Source organism: Choloepus didactylus, chromosome 14 (genome assembly GCF_015220235.1).
Source record: "Choloepus didactylus isolate mChoDid1 chromosome 14, mChoDid1.pri, whole genome shotgun sequence".
In the NCBI taxonomy this organism is placed as follows: Eukaryota; Metazoa; Chordata; class Mammalia; order Pilosa; family Megalonychidae; genus Choloepus; species Choloepus didactylus.
Window position 1 is genome coordinate 98,469,420 of NC_051320.1, and position 17,852 is coordinate 98,487,271.

Sequence of the window (17,852 nt, forward strand, 5' to 3'; positions counted from 1 at the left end):
CATTCATTTGTTCTACCTCATGTAAAAACATATTTGTACCTTTTATTACAATCGTTGAGCACCCTAGGTTTCCCTGAGTTACACAGTCCCAGTCTTTATCATTCATCTTTTGTTCTGGTGTCCAACATGGTCCCAGCCTTCCTCTTTCAACCATGTTCACAGTCATCTTTGTTGAGTGTACTTACATTGCTGTGCCACTGTCTCCCAAAATTGTGTTCCAAACCTTTCACTCCTGTCTTTTTCTTACTGTCTGTAGTGCTTCCTTTAGTGTTTCCTGTAGAGTAGGTTTCTTGTTTACAAACTCGGTCACTGTCTGTTTGTCAGAGAATATTTTAAGCTTTTCCTCATATCTGAAGGATAGTTTTGCTAGATATAGGATTCTTGGTTGGTGGTTTTTCTCTTTCAATATCTTAAATAATATCACCCCACTTCCTTCTTGCCTCCATGGTTTCTATTGAGAAATCCACACAGTCTTATCAAGCTTCCTTATCAAGTGAAAGATCGTTTTTCTCTTGCTGCTTTCAGGATTCTCTCTTGATCTTTGATGTTTGATAATCTGATTATTAAGTGTCTTGGTGTAGGCCTATTCAGATCTATTCTGTTTGGGGTATGCTGCGCTTCTTGGATCCGTAATTTTATGTCTTTCATAAGAGATGGTAAATTTTCATTGATTATTTCCTCTATTGTTGCTTTTGCCCCTTTTCCCTTCTCTTCTTCTGGGACACCAATGACACGTACATTCTTGCTTTTTGTTTTGTCTTTAAGTTCCCGGAGATGATGCTCATATTTTTCCATTCTTTTCTCTATCTGTTCTTTTGCGTGTAGGCTTTCAGGTGCCTTGTCATCCAGTTCCTGAGTGTTTTCTTCTGCCTCTTGAGATCTGCTGTTGTATGTCTCCATTGTGTCCTTCATCTCTTGTGTTGTGCCTTTCATTTCCATAGATTCCGCCAGTTGGTTTTTTGAACTTTCAATTTCTACCTTATGTACGTCCTGTGTTTTCGTTATACAGTTCATCTCTTTTGCCATATCTTCCCTAAACTTATTGAATTCAGTTATTATTAGTTGTTTCAATTCCTGCATCACAGTTGAAGTGCAAGCTTGTTCCCCTGACCGGGCCATAACCTCATTTTTCTTGGTGTAGGTTGTAGTTTTCTGTTGTCTAGGCATGGTTTCCTTGGTTACCCCAATCGGGCCTCCCCAGACCAGAATGTGCTCAGGTCCCAGAAAAAAGAAATATTCAGTATCTGGTTTCCCTGAGGGTGTGCCTTAGAAAATTGGTACACCCTCTGATGCCTCTGGTCACTGTGCTTTTCTGCCCAGCAGGCAGTGCCTGTCAGCCTATAATTCTTGACTGGTGTAGGTTCTGAATGAAAGGCAGGTAGTAGAGCTGGGCCCCACCCCTTTCCTCTTAGAGAAGATAGACCTCCTAGGGGGAGGTCATTAGTATTTCAGTGCTCTCTCTCTGCCTATGCTAAACCCTTGTCTGGGTCACAGAACTGGGAACTGAAAATGGCTGAGGCTTTCTCCACTGAGTGGAAAAAGGAATAGAGCTAGTCCGAGGTGACCCTCTGGCTCTCCAAGGTCAGTCGTCACCCAAAGCCTCTGTCTACTTGTTGGGAATTCGTACCTCGTAGTGAGCAGTTCACACTCGCTAACTAAAACCCCAGTTGGAGCTCAGCTGAGCTATATTCGCTTGCTGGGAGAAAGCTTCTCTCTGGCACCATGAGGCTTTGTAGCTCGGACTGTGGGAGAGCAGTCTTCCGATTTGGATTGGCAGTTTTTACTTACAGATTTTATGCTGTGATCTCGGGCATTCCTCCCACTTCAGGTTCGTGTATGATGAGTGGACGGTCATGTTTGTCCCCCTGCAGTTATTCCGGATTATTTACTAGTTGTTTCTGTTTTTTTTCAGTTGTTACAGGGGGACTACTTAGCTTCCACTCCTCTCTATGCCGCCATCTTAGATCCTCTCTCGTTATGTTTTCCTGATGACACTTTTTTCATTTAAAAATATACCTCTGATGTTTGCTTTGACCTCAAATCTACTTTGCCTGATACTACTATAGCCATTCCAGCTTATGATTAGTGTTTCATCATATGTTCTATTCTTTCATTTTTACCTATCTATGTCAGTATATTTAGAGCCATATATGTGGCTCTTGCTGTTTTTAATCCAATCTGATAGTTTTTTTACATAGTGACTTTAGTCCATTTATATTTAACATAAGTATCAATATGGTTGACTTTAAATCTACCATCTTGCCATTTGTTTCCTGTTTGTCCAATCCATGATTTGTTCCTGTTTTCCTATTTTCCAGCTTTCTTTTGAGTTGGGGATTTTTTGTTCCATCTTATCACTTCCATTTTCTTATTTGTGATACCGTTTCTTTAATTTTTACAGCATCCATCTTTAAGTTATCACAGTCTACATTCATATATGATATAAGAAATTTATAACAATATTGTTCCACCTACTTGTCCTTTGTGCTAATATTCTCATACATTTTACTGCTAAATTTGTTATCAACTCTACAATATGTTTGCTTTAAACAGTCAATTATCTTTTTTAAACTTTTTATTTAGAAATACTTTCAAACTTACTGGAAAGTTACAAAAATAATACAAACTGTTACAGAGAATTGACAACATATCCCTTCTCCTCAAATCCACCAATTTTAACATTTTGCCACCTCTGCTGTATCATTCTGTCTGTCCATCTCACCATCTCTCTATCTGTCTAGCTATTTATCATCTGTTTTCTGAACACTTGAGTGTAGATTGTATACATCATGCTTCTTGAACACTTAATACTGCCATGTACATTTCCTAAGACCAATGATCTTCACTTACGTAATCACTGTAAATGCAATTAACAAGTTCAAGAAATTTTACATTGATATAAAGCTTACAGTGTATACTCCATTTTTTACGTTTGTCCCAAAAATGTATGTCCCTTTGAGTCTTTTCTCCTCCCTTGCTAGATCCCACCCAGGACCATGCATGGCATTTAATTGTTGTTGATTCTGTAATTGTTCTTTCTTTTTCTTTTTTTAATTGTAGGAACGTATATACAGCATATACTTTCCCGTCCTCACCCCTCCCAAGCACACAGTCAATGGGATTAATCACACTCACAGTATTGGAGTGCCCCACAACCTTCCAACAATGAAACTTTCCCATCTCCCCAAACAGAAACCCAACACCCATTGCACATTATCTCCCCGATCCCCGTCACCCCCACCCTGGCAAACTGGACTCCTAATTTGTGTCTATGAACTTGCATATTCTCCCATATTTTCTTTGTAGTTACCATGGGGCTTAAATTTAAAATTCTAAATCTATAACAATCTTGTTTGTTTTGATACCAACTTAAAATAGTCCACACAGACTATGTTCCTAATCTCCTCCATCACCCCACATTTATGTAGTTCTTGTCACAAATTACATGTTTATACATTATGAATCCAAAACAACTGATGCATCATTACATTTTATGCATTTGCCTTTTAAGATCCTATAGGAAGTAAAAAGTGGATTTACAAAGCAAAAATACAATAGTACTAGCACTTCTGTTTATCCTTGTCGTTATCTTTAGCAGAGATCTTTATTTCCTCATGTGGCCTCCTTCAATTGTCCAGTATCCTTTCCTTTCAGCCTGCAGAAATCTTTTTAGCATTTCCTGTAGGACAGGTCTAGTGGTTATATAGTCCCTCAGCTTTTGCTTATCTGGGAATGTCTTAGTCTCTCCCTCATTTTTTGAAAGACAGTTTTGCCCAATATAGAATTCTTGGTTGGTAATTCTTTTGCTTTCAGTAATTTAAATACATCTTCCCATGGCCATCTTGCCACTAGGATTTCTGCTAAGAAACCAGCACTTCATCTTACTGAGGCTCCCCTGCATGTGAAACTTTGCTTCTTTCTTGTGGCTTCCAGAATTCTCTTTTTATCTTCGGCATTTGACAGTTTGATTAGAACATGGTGTGGTGTGGGAATATTTGGGTTTATCCTGTTTAGAGCTTGTTGAGCATCTTAGATGTATATATCCACGACTTTCATTAAATTTGGCAAGTTTTCAGCCATTATTTCTTTGAATATTCTCTCCTTATTCTCCTGGGACTCCCACAATACGTATATTGGTACACTTGACAGGATCCCACGGGTTCCTCGGGCTTTGTACACGTGTCTTCACTCTCTCTGCTCTTTAGAGTGAATTATTTCAATTGTCCTCAAGTTTACTGATTCTTCTACCAGCTCCAATCTGCTGTTGAACTCCTCTAGTGAATTTTAAATTTATGTTATTGTGATCTTCTGCTCTATTTGGTTCCTTCTCATAATTTTCATCTCTATTGATAATCTCCTCGGGTTCTTCTATCATTTTCCTGATTTCCTTTTTAGTTCTCTATCTGTGCTTTCCTTCACCTCCTTGAGCATATTTTGAACCATTTTTTAGAAGTCTTTGGTATATCCCAGATCTTATTTTCCTCATTGATCGTTTCTAATGTTTTAAAATTCTTTTCCTGGGCCATCATTTCTTGTTTCTTTGAATATTTTATAAACTTTTGTTTTAAACCTGGACATATTTTAATATGATATCACTGGAATTTAGACTTCGAAGTGTCTGTTCCTTAAGAGCGTATCCTGCTGGTGTTACGACAGAGCTTTCTTGTCATAACAAAAATAGGGGAGAGAACCCTTTCCCAGGGTTTGCAGACTGACCTGTGCGAGGGTCTCCTTCAGGGCTTATCCATACAATGAGTTTGGGGAAGCTCCAGGCCAAAGTGTAGGGGCCCCTCGGCCTTTCTGTGCGCGCCTCTTGTCTTGGGTATGCACGTGTTGGGGAGTGTGTTGCTACAATGGTGAATCGTGGGAACACAGGTTCAGGGCACCACATAAACTTTCAACAAATGGTCCCTTTATTGCTTGCAAAGAATAGAGAGTCCAGAAAGGGCAGATAGTTTCCTTGTCACTTACACAGCACAGAGAGTCCGAAGGAGCAGGGGAAGAAGTCCCATCACAGCCAGACTCTCGGGGTGGCTGAAAATGGCTCCAGGTTGGGGCCAGTAGCTGGCAGTCTGCACACCCCACTTCACACTGGAGAAGAGAGACAAATCTATACCATCTCAGAGTGGGTTTTCAATCTACTTGGGGAGGAGGGGCCCTGCCACTGAGAATTCTTGTTCTGATAAGCATCTGGGCTGCTCGTTCCAGCTCTCTGGGTTTAAGGTCTGGCCAGGGCGTTTCATTATACGTAACATCTCTGGGGTTGTGGAATGGCACATATAGAAAAGGAGACAGAGGTGGTGAAGGTGTGTGCTTGTGACTTCAGAGAAGGAGATGGGTAGGTGAGGTCTGAGTGATGACCGCTTAGCAGGTGTCTGATTTTCCTAACACGTGTGACCATAGGAATTCCCGTCTTCCCTAGGAAACGGTTTCCTCATGGTCCTGGGCACTGCACTGTACTCCTGCAGCCAGGCATCCACTTGACTGTGAGCCGCTTGCACACACAGGGCAAGTTCTGGGATGGCGAGTCCCTCAGGCCACCTGCAGGAAGACTGGGCCAGACACACGTGCTCCCAGTATGTCCACGAGGATTCCCTGCACTGGGAATGTGGGCCCACTCTGCGCCAAGCCAGCGAAGGGTGGGGCAGGGCCAGCCAGGGCACCAGGAGACCTACTGCTTTTAAGTTGTCTTCTTCTAGGTCCAGTGCTTGCCCTGTCACTGCAGTCCTTTAAACATTTTCTGGTGCTTTGAGAAAGATGTTTCTGCCAGTTCTTGTTGGTTGTTCAAAGCTCACTGCACCATCTTGAACAGGGCAGGCCAGTCAATTACTTGTAATGAAAGTTAAAATTTAGAAGTGCCCTGCTATATTTATCCACATATCTGGCCTAAGTTCATATCTTCTGTCCTTCAGCCTATACAATGACCTTTGTCATTTATTTTATTGAAGATTTTCCAGGGACAAATTCTTTCAGCTCTGATTTTTCTTAAAATGTCTGTATATTGCCTTCATTTTTGAAGGATATATATAGAATTTTAGGTTGAAAGTTTTTGCCTTTTTTTTTCCATTTATTGCCTTGAAGGTGTCTTGAAGCCACGGAAGCCATTGTCTTCTGGCTTGCATTGTTCCTGATAAGAAACTGAAAGAGTCTTATCTTTGTTCCCCCACATACATTTCTTTCTCTCTTTTTTAAATTCTGGTTGTTATTTGAAGACTTTATCACTGGTTTCAGTCATTTGATTATCATGTGCCTAGTTGTGGTTTTATTTGTATTTATTCTGTTTGGGGTTTATTGATTTTGTATCTGTGAATTTCTCATTTTCATCAAATTTGTAAACTTTCAACCACTGTTTTTAAAAATAGTTTTCTGCCCTTCCTTTGGTGGTCCTCCATTTATGCATAATAGTCTGCATTATACTGCTCCATGGGGTACTGACGCTTCGTTCATTTTTTTCAGCCCCTTTATTTTGCGCTTAAATTTGAATATTTTGTATTGTTATATCTTCAAGCTCATTGATTTGCTCTTCTGCCATGTATAATCTGGTGTTAATTCAATACCTTGAATTTTTCACTTCAGAAATTATATTTTTCAGTTGTGGAAGTTCAATTTGAATCTTTTTTATATCTTCCATTCTTTTCCTCATTGGTACACATTTCTCTTTAAACCTGTGAATTTATTCATAGTATCTTTTAAAAGTTCATAATTGCTCATTTTATCATCTCTATCATTTCTGGGTCTATTTCAATTGACGGATGTTTCTCTGGGTCATGGGTTACATTTACTGCTGTTTCACATGTTTAGTAATTTTTGTTTGAATGCAGGATATTGTCAATGTTACACTGTAAAGGGTCTGGATTTTGTCTTTCTTTAAAAAGTATTGAAGTTTGTTTTGGCAGGCAGTTTAATGACTTGCAGATGAGCCTGATCCTTCGGAGACGTCTTTTTAAGCTTCCGTAATGTCTGTAGCAGCCTTTGCTCTAGGTTGGTGTAGCCCTTTCCGAGGTCTCTGTTGAGTGCTTCTATCATTCAACAGGGTCTCACCACTCTGTCTTGTTGAGGTTTGAACATTTTCCAGCCCTGTGTCATCTCTGCTTAAAGTTACCCGACAGTAGTAGGGTTTTTTTTGGTTTTGTTTTTTGTTTTCGCACGGCCATACAGAGCGGCCTACTAGCTTGCGCAGCTTAGTGTCCATTCCAAAGTCTCTAGGGCACCCCTGCGCACATTTCTGGAGTCATTTCTCTGCTTAGTTCCATCCTCCTTGTGGAACCGTAGCTCATAAGCTCCAGCGTCCTTGCCCTCCCCGAATTCCAGTCTCTGTCTCCTCACCTCGGTGAGGTCTCTGTGCCGTGCTTGCGTTTCCCCTCGGGGCTGCAGGCGGAAAAGTCTCTAGGCAGAAAGGCGGTGTGACAGGAGGGCTCCTTGTCTGTTCCTGTCCCGGCAGGTGTCAGTCTTGCAGTACCCACTGTCTGAAAGCAGGTGTTCTATGCGTATTGTGCATTTCTCTAGTCTGTGGTGGGAGGGAATCCAGTGCTGGTTACTGTGTCATGGCTGCAGGGGAAGCCTCCATCCATTTTTGATGGAACCAGGAAAGGTGAACTGGTGAGGTGCTGGCATCCTCCAGAACGTGGAGGCAGCTACCTGTGGCTTCCGGCCTGTTCTCTCTCTCCCGCTCACTTGCCCGTGCTGTTGGCAGTCTATCGGAAAATGGGCTGCAAACACTCACACCTTATCCTAGAAAGGTGACTTTTTCCTGTACTTCATGCTGTTTGTAAGACTGCTGTAATTAAGAAAAAGCCAAAATGTTATATTGCACTACTTGGTTTTTAGGCTTTGAAATTCTAGTATGTTGGCTTTTGATATTCTGGGTATATTTAACTTTAGAACTAGATTCTCAGTATTTGCTATTTTGTACTTGATTTCAGTCAGTGTGCTTGAATAAATAAAATGAATTTTGATCTGTGGAAGCTGTGATGGTTTTCCCACATGTGATGTGAATTTCATTCTCCAGAGTTTCTGAGTATCACCACTCGATTTCTGAATTAGGAATTCCCACAGCTTTCCAATACTATTGTGGCTATATTTGGATCCAGCCATCGTTAGAAGGAGTGGGGTTCCACTGAATGAAACCCCAAATCTAGGTGTACTGCTCCCAGCGATAAAGCACCAAGGCTAGCCCTTTTTCAAAAATGGAACCTGTAGCTTATTTCAGAATTTCTGGATTGGAGCAACTCAAAGTCCAAAAGATTACCGTGTGAGATGTGATGTGTGGCTGCACAAGTCAACTAGAATTGTTCACACCTCCCAACTCAGAAAAATGGAGAACGATGTGAGCAGAGAGATTAGGAGGCACATAGTTTCTCAGGTATTTTTTGTTCTCTTGCACTTGGGAGTTCATGGCTTCCTTTGCCCAAAAGCTCACGTAGTGCCAACTGTTGCAAATAATGTAACCAGTACAAGCTGGTTCAATGAGTATTTATGGCCTAAATTATGACACAAAATATGCTAGGCCTGTTGTTTAATATCCAAATACTTGGGAGGTTTTCACATATATGTTTGTTATTTATTTCTAATTTACTTTTATCATAGTCTGAAACATATTCTGTATAATAGCACTTCTTGGACCACATCTGAAAACAAAATATCATTCCAGCCTTCAAGATAAGTTTAATGATGGAACGTGGTGTAAAGGGGGGTGGGGAGTCAGGGATAACGTTCACGATCTGCTCCGGGCTTGGCAGATGCCCTTTCCCGAGGAGGGGCACTCGGAGTGGGGTCTGGGGGTGGGAGGGACAGAGGCTGCGAATGCCACCTGGGATTTGCTGATTAGAGGTGACTTTGTGCACCTGGACGGAAAATGTCCGGTAAAGATTGACAGATGTCGCCCACGTAGAAGCCCTTCGGGGTCTTCAGAGTTGGAATGAAAGGGGCCCCAAGACCAAAGTGTTTGAGAACTACTGTGCTAGACCAGGGGTTGCCACTGCAGCCTGCTGGCCTAACCAGCCGGCCACTTTTCCTTATAAATAAAGTGTTTCTGGAAGGCACACGGCCGTGCCGTCCGTGTCTGAGGCTGCTCTGGACTGAACGGCAGTGTCGGGCAGTGGCCGAGACGATGTAACCTGCCATATAATAAGTGCTATGATACAGAATATGTTTCAGACTATGATGAAATTAAATTAGAAATAAATAACACTTACTATCCAGCCCTTTACCGAGAAAGCTTGCCAACGGCTGTCCTAGGTTGTTTTCTGAAGCATCCGAGGTGACAGGCCGTTTCTTCTGCACACTGTGTCCTCCTGCATGCGCTGTGACTCGCCATGTGGGTGACAACCCTCGGCGGCTCTAAACCCCGTCCAGCAGGACCCGAAGCCCGCTCGCTCGCTTGGGTGTTGCGGCAACATCACGGCTCATCGCAGGCTCCACACTTACCTCGCCGTGGACCCGTCGCAGCTGCAGGCCGGCGCTCACCTGTGGACCACATCCAAGCGGATCCGCCCCGGACCTCACCATCGCCAAGTGACCTCACTGCCCGAGTTGCGCTCGGGCGTCCACCCCTTGACCACCACTGCTGACTTCCCAACTCACCGTCTCTCATCGGCTGTCTTAGTTCTGGTTCTCTGGAAGCACAGCTAGAGATGGGGGTTTGTGCTCACCCGAGTTATTCACGGCCGCTCTCGGGACAGTGTGTTACGTGTGATCGGAGCTGATGAATCAGACACCCTGTGAGCCCCTGGGTGTGCAGCATGCCGAGGCCTCCAGCAGGAAACACTCCATGTGGCTGCGGGTCCCGCCGAGTCGGGGTCACTTGCTATTTGATGAGTAGTGAGAATTTAATCAATGATTGTTTCTGGCCTGTTGTGTAAAACCGGCTTTGCTCCTTGACTGCAGCGTGTTCAGATCCGGCGGAGCCTGGGGCTTCAGTGACGGTCAGGGCCGCAGCTTGTTCCTTTCTGAAAATCTGATGCGTCCGAGTGACCCTCTCCTTCCGGGAGCACGTGCATTCCAACAAGGGAAGGCCAGGCCGGAGCCGCCTGCCGGGTCTGCGCTTTCCTTCTCCCGGGGACCAAGGCCCTGATCTCCTGGCGAACGGGGCCCCGGCCACACCCGACTCCCACCTCCCTCCCAACTGGGCGGGCCCCTTGGGCCTGGTGACAGGCAGGGAGACACAGGGAGGTGTGCTGGTGGCCCTTCAGGAAACCATCTCAGTGAAGGGACACACGCCTTTCTTTCTCTTATAAAAGTTTTTATTCACCAACACTCTATGTTCATCAAGCAAAACTTCCCCTCGGCTCCCCCAGGCCCCAGAGACCTTAACATGTGGGCTTCAACAGGAGGGTCGCCCTTGTGCTGGCAAGTATGGCCCGGGGACAGGGGGCACTGATGATGGGGGCGATGACTGGGGAGGCAGGCGCTGAACGGGCACCGGGGGAGAAGGGCGTGCGGAGGCCCAGACCTCGGGGGTGGCTGGAGCCGGGGCCAGGTGACAGGGGCTCTGGCCGGGGCCCTCCCAGCATGTCCACATCCCACCCGGGAGGCACTGCCTGGCTTCCCGGGTGATGAATCAGAGCAGACACACTCGGCACCGGGAGGAAAATCCATGCGGAATCTCTTTCCAAACCACACCACACCCAGGGGGTGAATGGCAGGCATTTGTGACACCCGCAAAGACTAATGGCTGCGGGGGTGTGGGCCCCCCAACACCCCCATTTAAGGTGCCAGTCCAAGCATGACAATTGCTGGCTGGATCGTGGCAGATTACAGGGGACTACCCCAAATTTAACCAAAAGTAGCCCCAAAGGCACTTGTTGGGCCACATGTTATTGCCACTAGAACAGATCAACATGATCTCCTGCATGCGGTTTCTGGTTATTGATCCGGCAAATGCATTCTTTTCAGTAACCATCAGGAAGGAGAATCAGAAGCCATTCAAATTCACATGGGACGAGCTATACAAATACGTCCCAGAACTAGACCAAGTCTCTTCCATCGTGATGTCCGAGGGAACGGAGCACGTGGCCTCTCCACAGAACATCCCACTGGTCCACTCAGTCGGTGACTGCATTTTCATTGACTTGATGGGCAAAAAGTAGCTCGTGCTCTGGATGCCCCGGGAAGACCTAGGAGGGAGATTTTATGGGGGATCCCCTCTAAGATGAGGGACCAGCTATGTACACCATCCATCTACATAGAGAGTGGTGCCGGCCTTAGGTGCCTCTGGGTGCAGAAGGCAGCGTGTTCTGCACTGGGCGATGGTGCTCCAGCCGGCTCGTCAGGCGACAGGGCTGGCGGCCAGTCTTGAGCAGCTCCTGGAGCAAGAAAGGGTTCTGAGGAGGGGCCCACCTGCATCGCAAGCCCCCGACTCCTCTCTCTGTGCTGGGTGGTCTCCTCCCCTCGTGGCTGAAATGCCACGCACATACTGATGACTCCGGAAGTCACATTCCCAGGTGTGATGGTTGGGGTCATGTGTCACCTTGACCAGGTGATGGTGCCCAGGTGTCTGGTCAAGCAAGCACTGGCCTAACCGTTGCTGTGAGGACATTTGTGGCTGGTTAATAAACCAACAGGCTGGTTTACTAAATCATCAGTCAATTGGCTGCAGCTGTGGCCGATCACCTCCCTGTTGGGCACCTCAGCCTCAGCTTCCCAGATCCTAGAGAGCTGTTTTCTGCTCACCAGTCCTGGGGGGCTTCCCCGCCCTCGGTGCAGATTCCCCGGGGGGGGGGGCTTCCTGCTTGCCTAGTGCCTGGTCCAGCGAGCTGCAGGCTTCCCTGAGGTCGGAGTGCCAGGCTTGGGGGGTCACCCTTCCAGGGTTGCCCTTCCTGGGGTGCCCGGAGAAGCCGCTGTGCTGTCTTTAACCGCTCGCAGACAATTCTGTCATGGCTGATAATCCCTCTATTAATCTTCCTCTGTTCAGATCACTGTGTGGTTTGTCTCCTGACTGGACGCCGAGAGAGAGACCATGAGTTTGTGCCATTTGGTGCCTTCAGGGGGATGAACTGGGTTTTCCGCCGCACCTGGTCGCCCTCCAGCAGCACAGCCGCACCACCGAGACCGCACCTGGGCAGCTGCCCCTCGAGTGTAAACCCAGGTGTGCTGCGTCCACTCCTGCCCCTCGTCGGCTTCCCAGCTCACTGCGAACAAAGCAAGGTTCCCCACGCTGCCCTGCGCGGCCGCCTCGCCCGCCCCTCGCCCACCGGGCTGCCCCCACCGCCCTGCTCCTGTGCACACCCCAGAGCGATTACAGGACCCTCTCCCCTTTCCACTGCCCGCTCTCATGTCCATCTCCGGATCTTGGCAGAGATGACTCCGAAAAGACAGTAAAATCATTAACTATTTAACTTTCCAAATGGTTACTGAATGCCTGCTCTGTGTTACAGGCTGAGCTAGAGGTTGTATTTAGGATGATAAACAAAACAGCAAATCCCTGCTCTCATGGAATTCAGAGTCTGCACTGGAGAGGAGTAAACATTATCTCCTGTCACTTCTACCCCGGGGCTGGATCTGTTTGATCGATGCCCGGCATCCATTCCTTCCTAACCTCAGAGGCGGGGAGCTAACGCCCCCGTTTCCCCGAGTGGCCTGCAACTCAGGCTCTGCGTGGGAACTGCGGCGAACCAAGGAGGGGCGCCAGGTGGACGTGGAAGGCCGAGGCCACCCGCGCTTGCTCCTGGACAGCAAGTCCCGGGAGACCCGAGCAAGTCCAGGGAGAGGCCCTGGGTGCTCCGGCGTCCAGCTTCCTGGGCACCGCGCCGTTTGCATGGCGGCGGCGCGGGGACAGCAGAGCCTCCCGACGCGCGCCCTCGCCTCGGGGTCTCGGCACAGCTCAGCAGTCCCGGGACGGCCCCGGCTCCGGCCCCTCCAGGCTTTCCCGCAGCCGACCCCTGACTCCCCGGGTGCAATCTTCCTGCCTGAGAGAAAAACCGCCGCCTCCCCAACCTGAAAAAGTGCTTTCCTACAGCTCGTGCGACGGGAAGACCCGTTCCAACGCCGCCCCGTCCAGCCGCCCCGTCCAGCTGCCCCCGACGACGGGCCGCCGCGCAGTCCTCGAAGGCCGCGGGTGCTCGGGGTCTCCTCCGGCACCGCCCGCCCCTGTGCCGCAGCGACAGGGCTCCCGCGCCGGGAGGGCGGCTCCTGGCTCAACAGCTACATCTCAGTGACCTGTCTGCCGGTTGTAGAGATGTAATCGGGCATTTTCATTTTAAAATTCGTTTATCTGTGCAACTGAACATTCTTCGGTAGCAGTTTTGCAATCTGCACTTCCTTCTAGTTAAGTGATTTCAGTTATATACAGACATCCATCCTCATCTTCACATACATATGTTTCCACACAGTTTTCAACTGGAGGCCACAGAACTGCTTTGCAAAATTCAATCATTTCTTAATATAATTTGAGAAATCATATTTTAGTTATCCCATTCTCACATATTCCTTGTTTCCTTCTGTAATCTAATATACAGGTCCTCTGTTGTTTTGTTTTTTCAATCTGTGAATCATTGTTGCAGAAAAATGAAATATGAAGACAAAAAGAGTATTAGGATCTAGCATTAATAGATTTTGAATAGCTAATCTGACACGTTAATGATGGACAAAACCACTGTTGTGCTAAAAATTAGGCATAAATATTTACGCTTTCACATAAGCAGACAGTTAATATTTTTGCACACAGTAGGTTTTCAACTTATGTTGATTTCCTTGTACAGCAAGAAAATGTACAGCACATGATGTACAGCCTCAGTTCACACAGCCATTGAAGACTTTCCATGTTTTCTAATTTTCTAAAACTACTACTTAAGGAAAATTTCTCCAACATGAACTCCGTTGCTGAATAAGATTTGATTTCTGTCTGAAGATTTACCCACATTTATTGCCTTCATATTTTTTCTGTGTGAATTTTCTGTAATTCGAACAGGGGGGTTGAACTTCCCCATATTTTTCCCATATTTGTGACATTCCCAGGACCCTCTCAGGCGTGGATTTTCATATGCTAATGGCTGTGATCCGTGAAGGGACTCCCCACCTTCACTGCACATCTCAGGTCCCACCGGGGTGTGTCCCCTGGTGGAGGACAAGGGCAGGGCTCGGGTGGAGGCCCCTCCCACACTCGTTGCACTCATACGGCTTCTCTCCTCTGCGACTTCTCTGGTGTTCACCGAAGTGCGATTTGTCACTGTGACATCCCACATCTGTTACAGTCCTGGGCACCCTGTCTGACGTGTGTCCTCACGCTGGGTGCGCTGTGAGCCCTGATGGCGTTTTCACATACGGCATTCACATGGTCTTGTCTCCAGTAGGAGTTCTTGTGTGCTTTGGGACAGTTGAGAGAGAATTAAAGGGTTTCTCACGTTCATTATGCACGGAAGGTGTGAGTCCCCTGCTGTCGCGTAAGCTCTGAACTTTGGCAAAAGGATTTTGCGCACAGTTATTGCGCCCATGGTTTCGGCCCAGTGTGACTTCTCTGATGTCGAATAAGGTTTGAATTCTGGCCAGAAGCTTTCCCACACTCATGCCTTCGTTCGGATTCTCTCCTGTGAACTCTGAATAAGGCCAGCACTTGGACAGCAGGTTTTCCCAGACATTTCCCATCACACTGTCTGGGACCATCTTGGTCCTGTCAGCCAGTTAGACAGTGAATCAGATGTGAGCCCCATGAAGGGTTTCCCACACCCATCCCATCGTCATCAGTGTGGCTCTCTCCAGTTAGGACTGAGATGTAGGTGATGTTTTGCCACATGTTTTACACTTATGGAATCTTTCACCTCATGTTCTTGCTGACAAGTAACAAAGTTTGGGTTCAGACTGAAACTTCTCTCAAATTTATTGCATCCCAGAGGACGGTCTTCTGATGAAATTAATCTTTGGGGGGTGGTAACTTGCTGGTAACTTCAGGCAGGCCCCACCTTTCCTTTCCAGCCTCCTGAGTCACTTCCAGGGGCTCCTCCAACTCCAGGGTCCTCAGAGGATGTTCTCACCCCAAAACTCATGTTTCTCCTTGCTGCTTTTGCAGCAGGGGCTTATTCTTAGGCCCTAATTTAGAATTTAAAAGATGTGAGAAAGTAAATATTAATTTGCTCTTGACATTTTTGGTGTAAACTTGTTCATATCTAAAGCTACTAAGTGAAACCAAAAGATGGCCCCAGGCCCCTCCATCAGAGCAGGTGCTCAAAAGGGAGCAGCCACAGATGCCCTCGGCTCTGTTTCCTGGAGGACAGGTCCGCGCCTCGTGCACAGCAGACGGGCGACCACGGAAGTGTGCGGGACGGAGTGTTGGTGGGATGTGGCCTGGATCTCCCCCATCAAGGGGCTGAGGAGACGCCCTCTAGATGTGGAGATGCTCTTTCCTGTCCAGCTGCTGCCTCCCGTTGACTTCACCCTAATTCCTAAAAATGGAATCTACACACAGTGTCTCCGCATTCCCAAAGCCCGTTCACAGCCCCCTGCACCACCCCATGGCTTCTGCTCTCCACGCTTCTGAAACTAGTCCCCACAAACTTGCCCACAACAAGGCTGCCCGGTCCTCATGGACTCATTCTGTCTGAATCTCACTGGATCCCTTAACTGTGACATAAAAACGTGTGCTCTTTGTAGCCCATCTCACTACTCAGTGGCATTTCTGATCCCGGGCAAACCACGTTTTCTCTGAGCCTCAGATTCCTCACCTGTGCAACGGGGACAGCAGGTGTGCTGAGGACTAACTGCGAGAGTGGACCTCAGCCCCCAGGTTCCTCGGTGGACCAATGCTTACTGAGCCCTCCCCCCTGCTTTCCTTCTACCTCCTCAAGCAGGTGCCTTCTCCATTCTTTGTGCTTCCTCTGCCCGAGACTTGACATCCAGTGTTCCCTGGAATTCCATCTCACCCCTTCTCCCCAAGCTGGGCACATCCACTGTGCTTTCATGGTGTTCTTTCTTTCATGGCACTTTTTTCAATATCTAATTTCTATGTATGAATTTACCTGTGTACTGTCTCCTAAGGTGGTTTGAAGCTGTTATTGCTCCAGAAAAGGCCATGTTCTTTTAATCCATCCCTGCGGGTGCAGACCTATTGCGGGTGGGACCTTTTGATTTAGTTGTTTCAATTGTGACCCAGCCCATTCAAGGTGGGTCTTGATTCCCTTACTGGAGTCCTTTATGAGAGGATCAAGGACAGAAATAGCCTGGAAGCATATAAAGAAAAAGCTCCCCAAGGAGCTAGAGAGGAGGCCACTGAAGCCAGAAGCTGAAAGCAACAAAATCTGGGAGAGAAGGACCAGCAGACACTGCCCACGTGCCTTCCCATGTGCCAGGGTGCCGAGGGCCGGCCTCAGCAACGGGCAGGGTCCTGATGGGGGGCTGGAGTCGGCGAGGGAAGGAGACAGACACCTTGTTGTGTCCGGGTACGAAGATGGAATCTCCGACCAAGCAGAGCATCAGAGCTGTATTTTTATAATTCTCTGTAACATACGCACGAGAACTCAGGCACACAATACTGGAAGAGTTTGGCTAAATCTCAGGCATGATTTATTCTCACACAGTGATCAATGGGCCAGCAGGGACAGACCCCCTGGAGCGCAGCAACACACAGTGCTCGGCACAGGCAGAGCAGTTCCTGTTATTTAGCACCCAGCAACCTATAACTATTTTTTGTGTTCATGTTTTAGAGTCTGTTAATCATTACCTTTTTGTTTCTTCTAGCTAACTCTTTCAAAGCTTGGGAAGGGGGATTTTGAGCAGAAAGGGTGACCTATTGTCTTCTAAGGAAGGAGCAGGCATTGCCACTACGCTGACGCTAATGCAGGGTAAGTCGCTGGCTCATTAATGCAGCTAGGTGTGGGGGCACCACCACCACAGAGCCCAGAAGACGCCAAATGAGAGAAAGAGGCAGCATGAATATAAGAAACAGCAGCAAGAAGCAAATTCCTTTTAGGCAGGAGTCACAGGCGCCACTCGCTCCGCCTTGCGGAACGGTCACCGCGACATGTGCTGAAGGCCCAGGGACCGTCCACTAGCCCGACTGCCGGGTGCTGAGTTGGCTGCCCACACCAGGGGAGCCCCCGATGCTGGCTGCCTGTCTTCAGAGACAAGGTATCTTCCTTTTGCTGCCTTAGTGAGGACATGTTCACAGCCTTAGAACTGTAAATTTGTAAGCTAATAAATCCCCGTTGTTAAAACCCATCCATTTCCGGTACCTTGTATTCCGGCAGCTTTAGCAAACGAAACATCTGCCTCATGAGCCAGACTGTGAGATTCGTCGGGGCCGGGCACAGGTTGGCTTCACGAGCTGCTGCCCACTCGGCCCCCGCTCCGGAGCCGGCCCTCAGGGGGTGTGCACCCTCAGCGAGTGGCTCGTCCGTGGCACTGGGGCATCTGAGACGTGGCCGGCGGGGGTCAGCACAGATCCTCCCTTCCTGGATTTCTTCATGGTGAGCTCCCACGCTTCCAGCTTGTGCTGGTTCTAATCTATTATGTACCCCACAAGAGCCATGTTCTTTTAATCCACTCTTGTGGGTGTAGACTTATTGTGGGTAGGATCTTTTGATTAGGTTGTTTCCATGGAGATGTAGGACCTTTTGATTAGATTATCTCCATGAAGGTGTGACCCCAGCCATAAATAATAAAATAAATAAATTCAACAAGAGAGGTCATGAGTTAATTCTTACTGTTGTTGGGTAATGGTAGCTCATTGTTCTATATTCTCTCTACTTTTGTATTGAAATTTGCTAATAAGAAAACAAGGAAAAAAAGACCCCCTTAAGAGATTGAAAAGGCAAGATGTTGAGTTGGAAAAGATACCTGCAACACAAAACTGATGGAGGGGCGGCATCCAAAACACATAAAAAAAACTCTTAGAAATCAATATTTTAAAAAGACAACCCAATAAA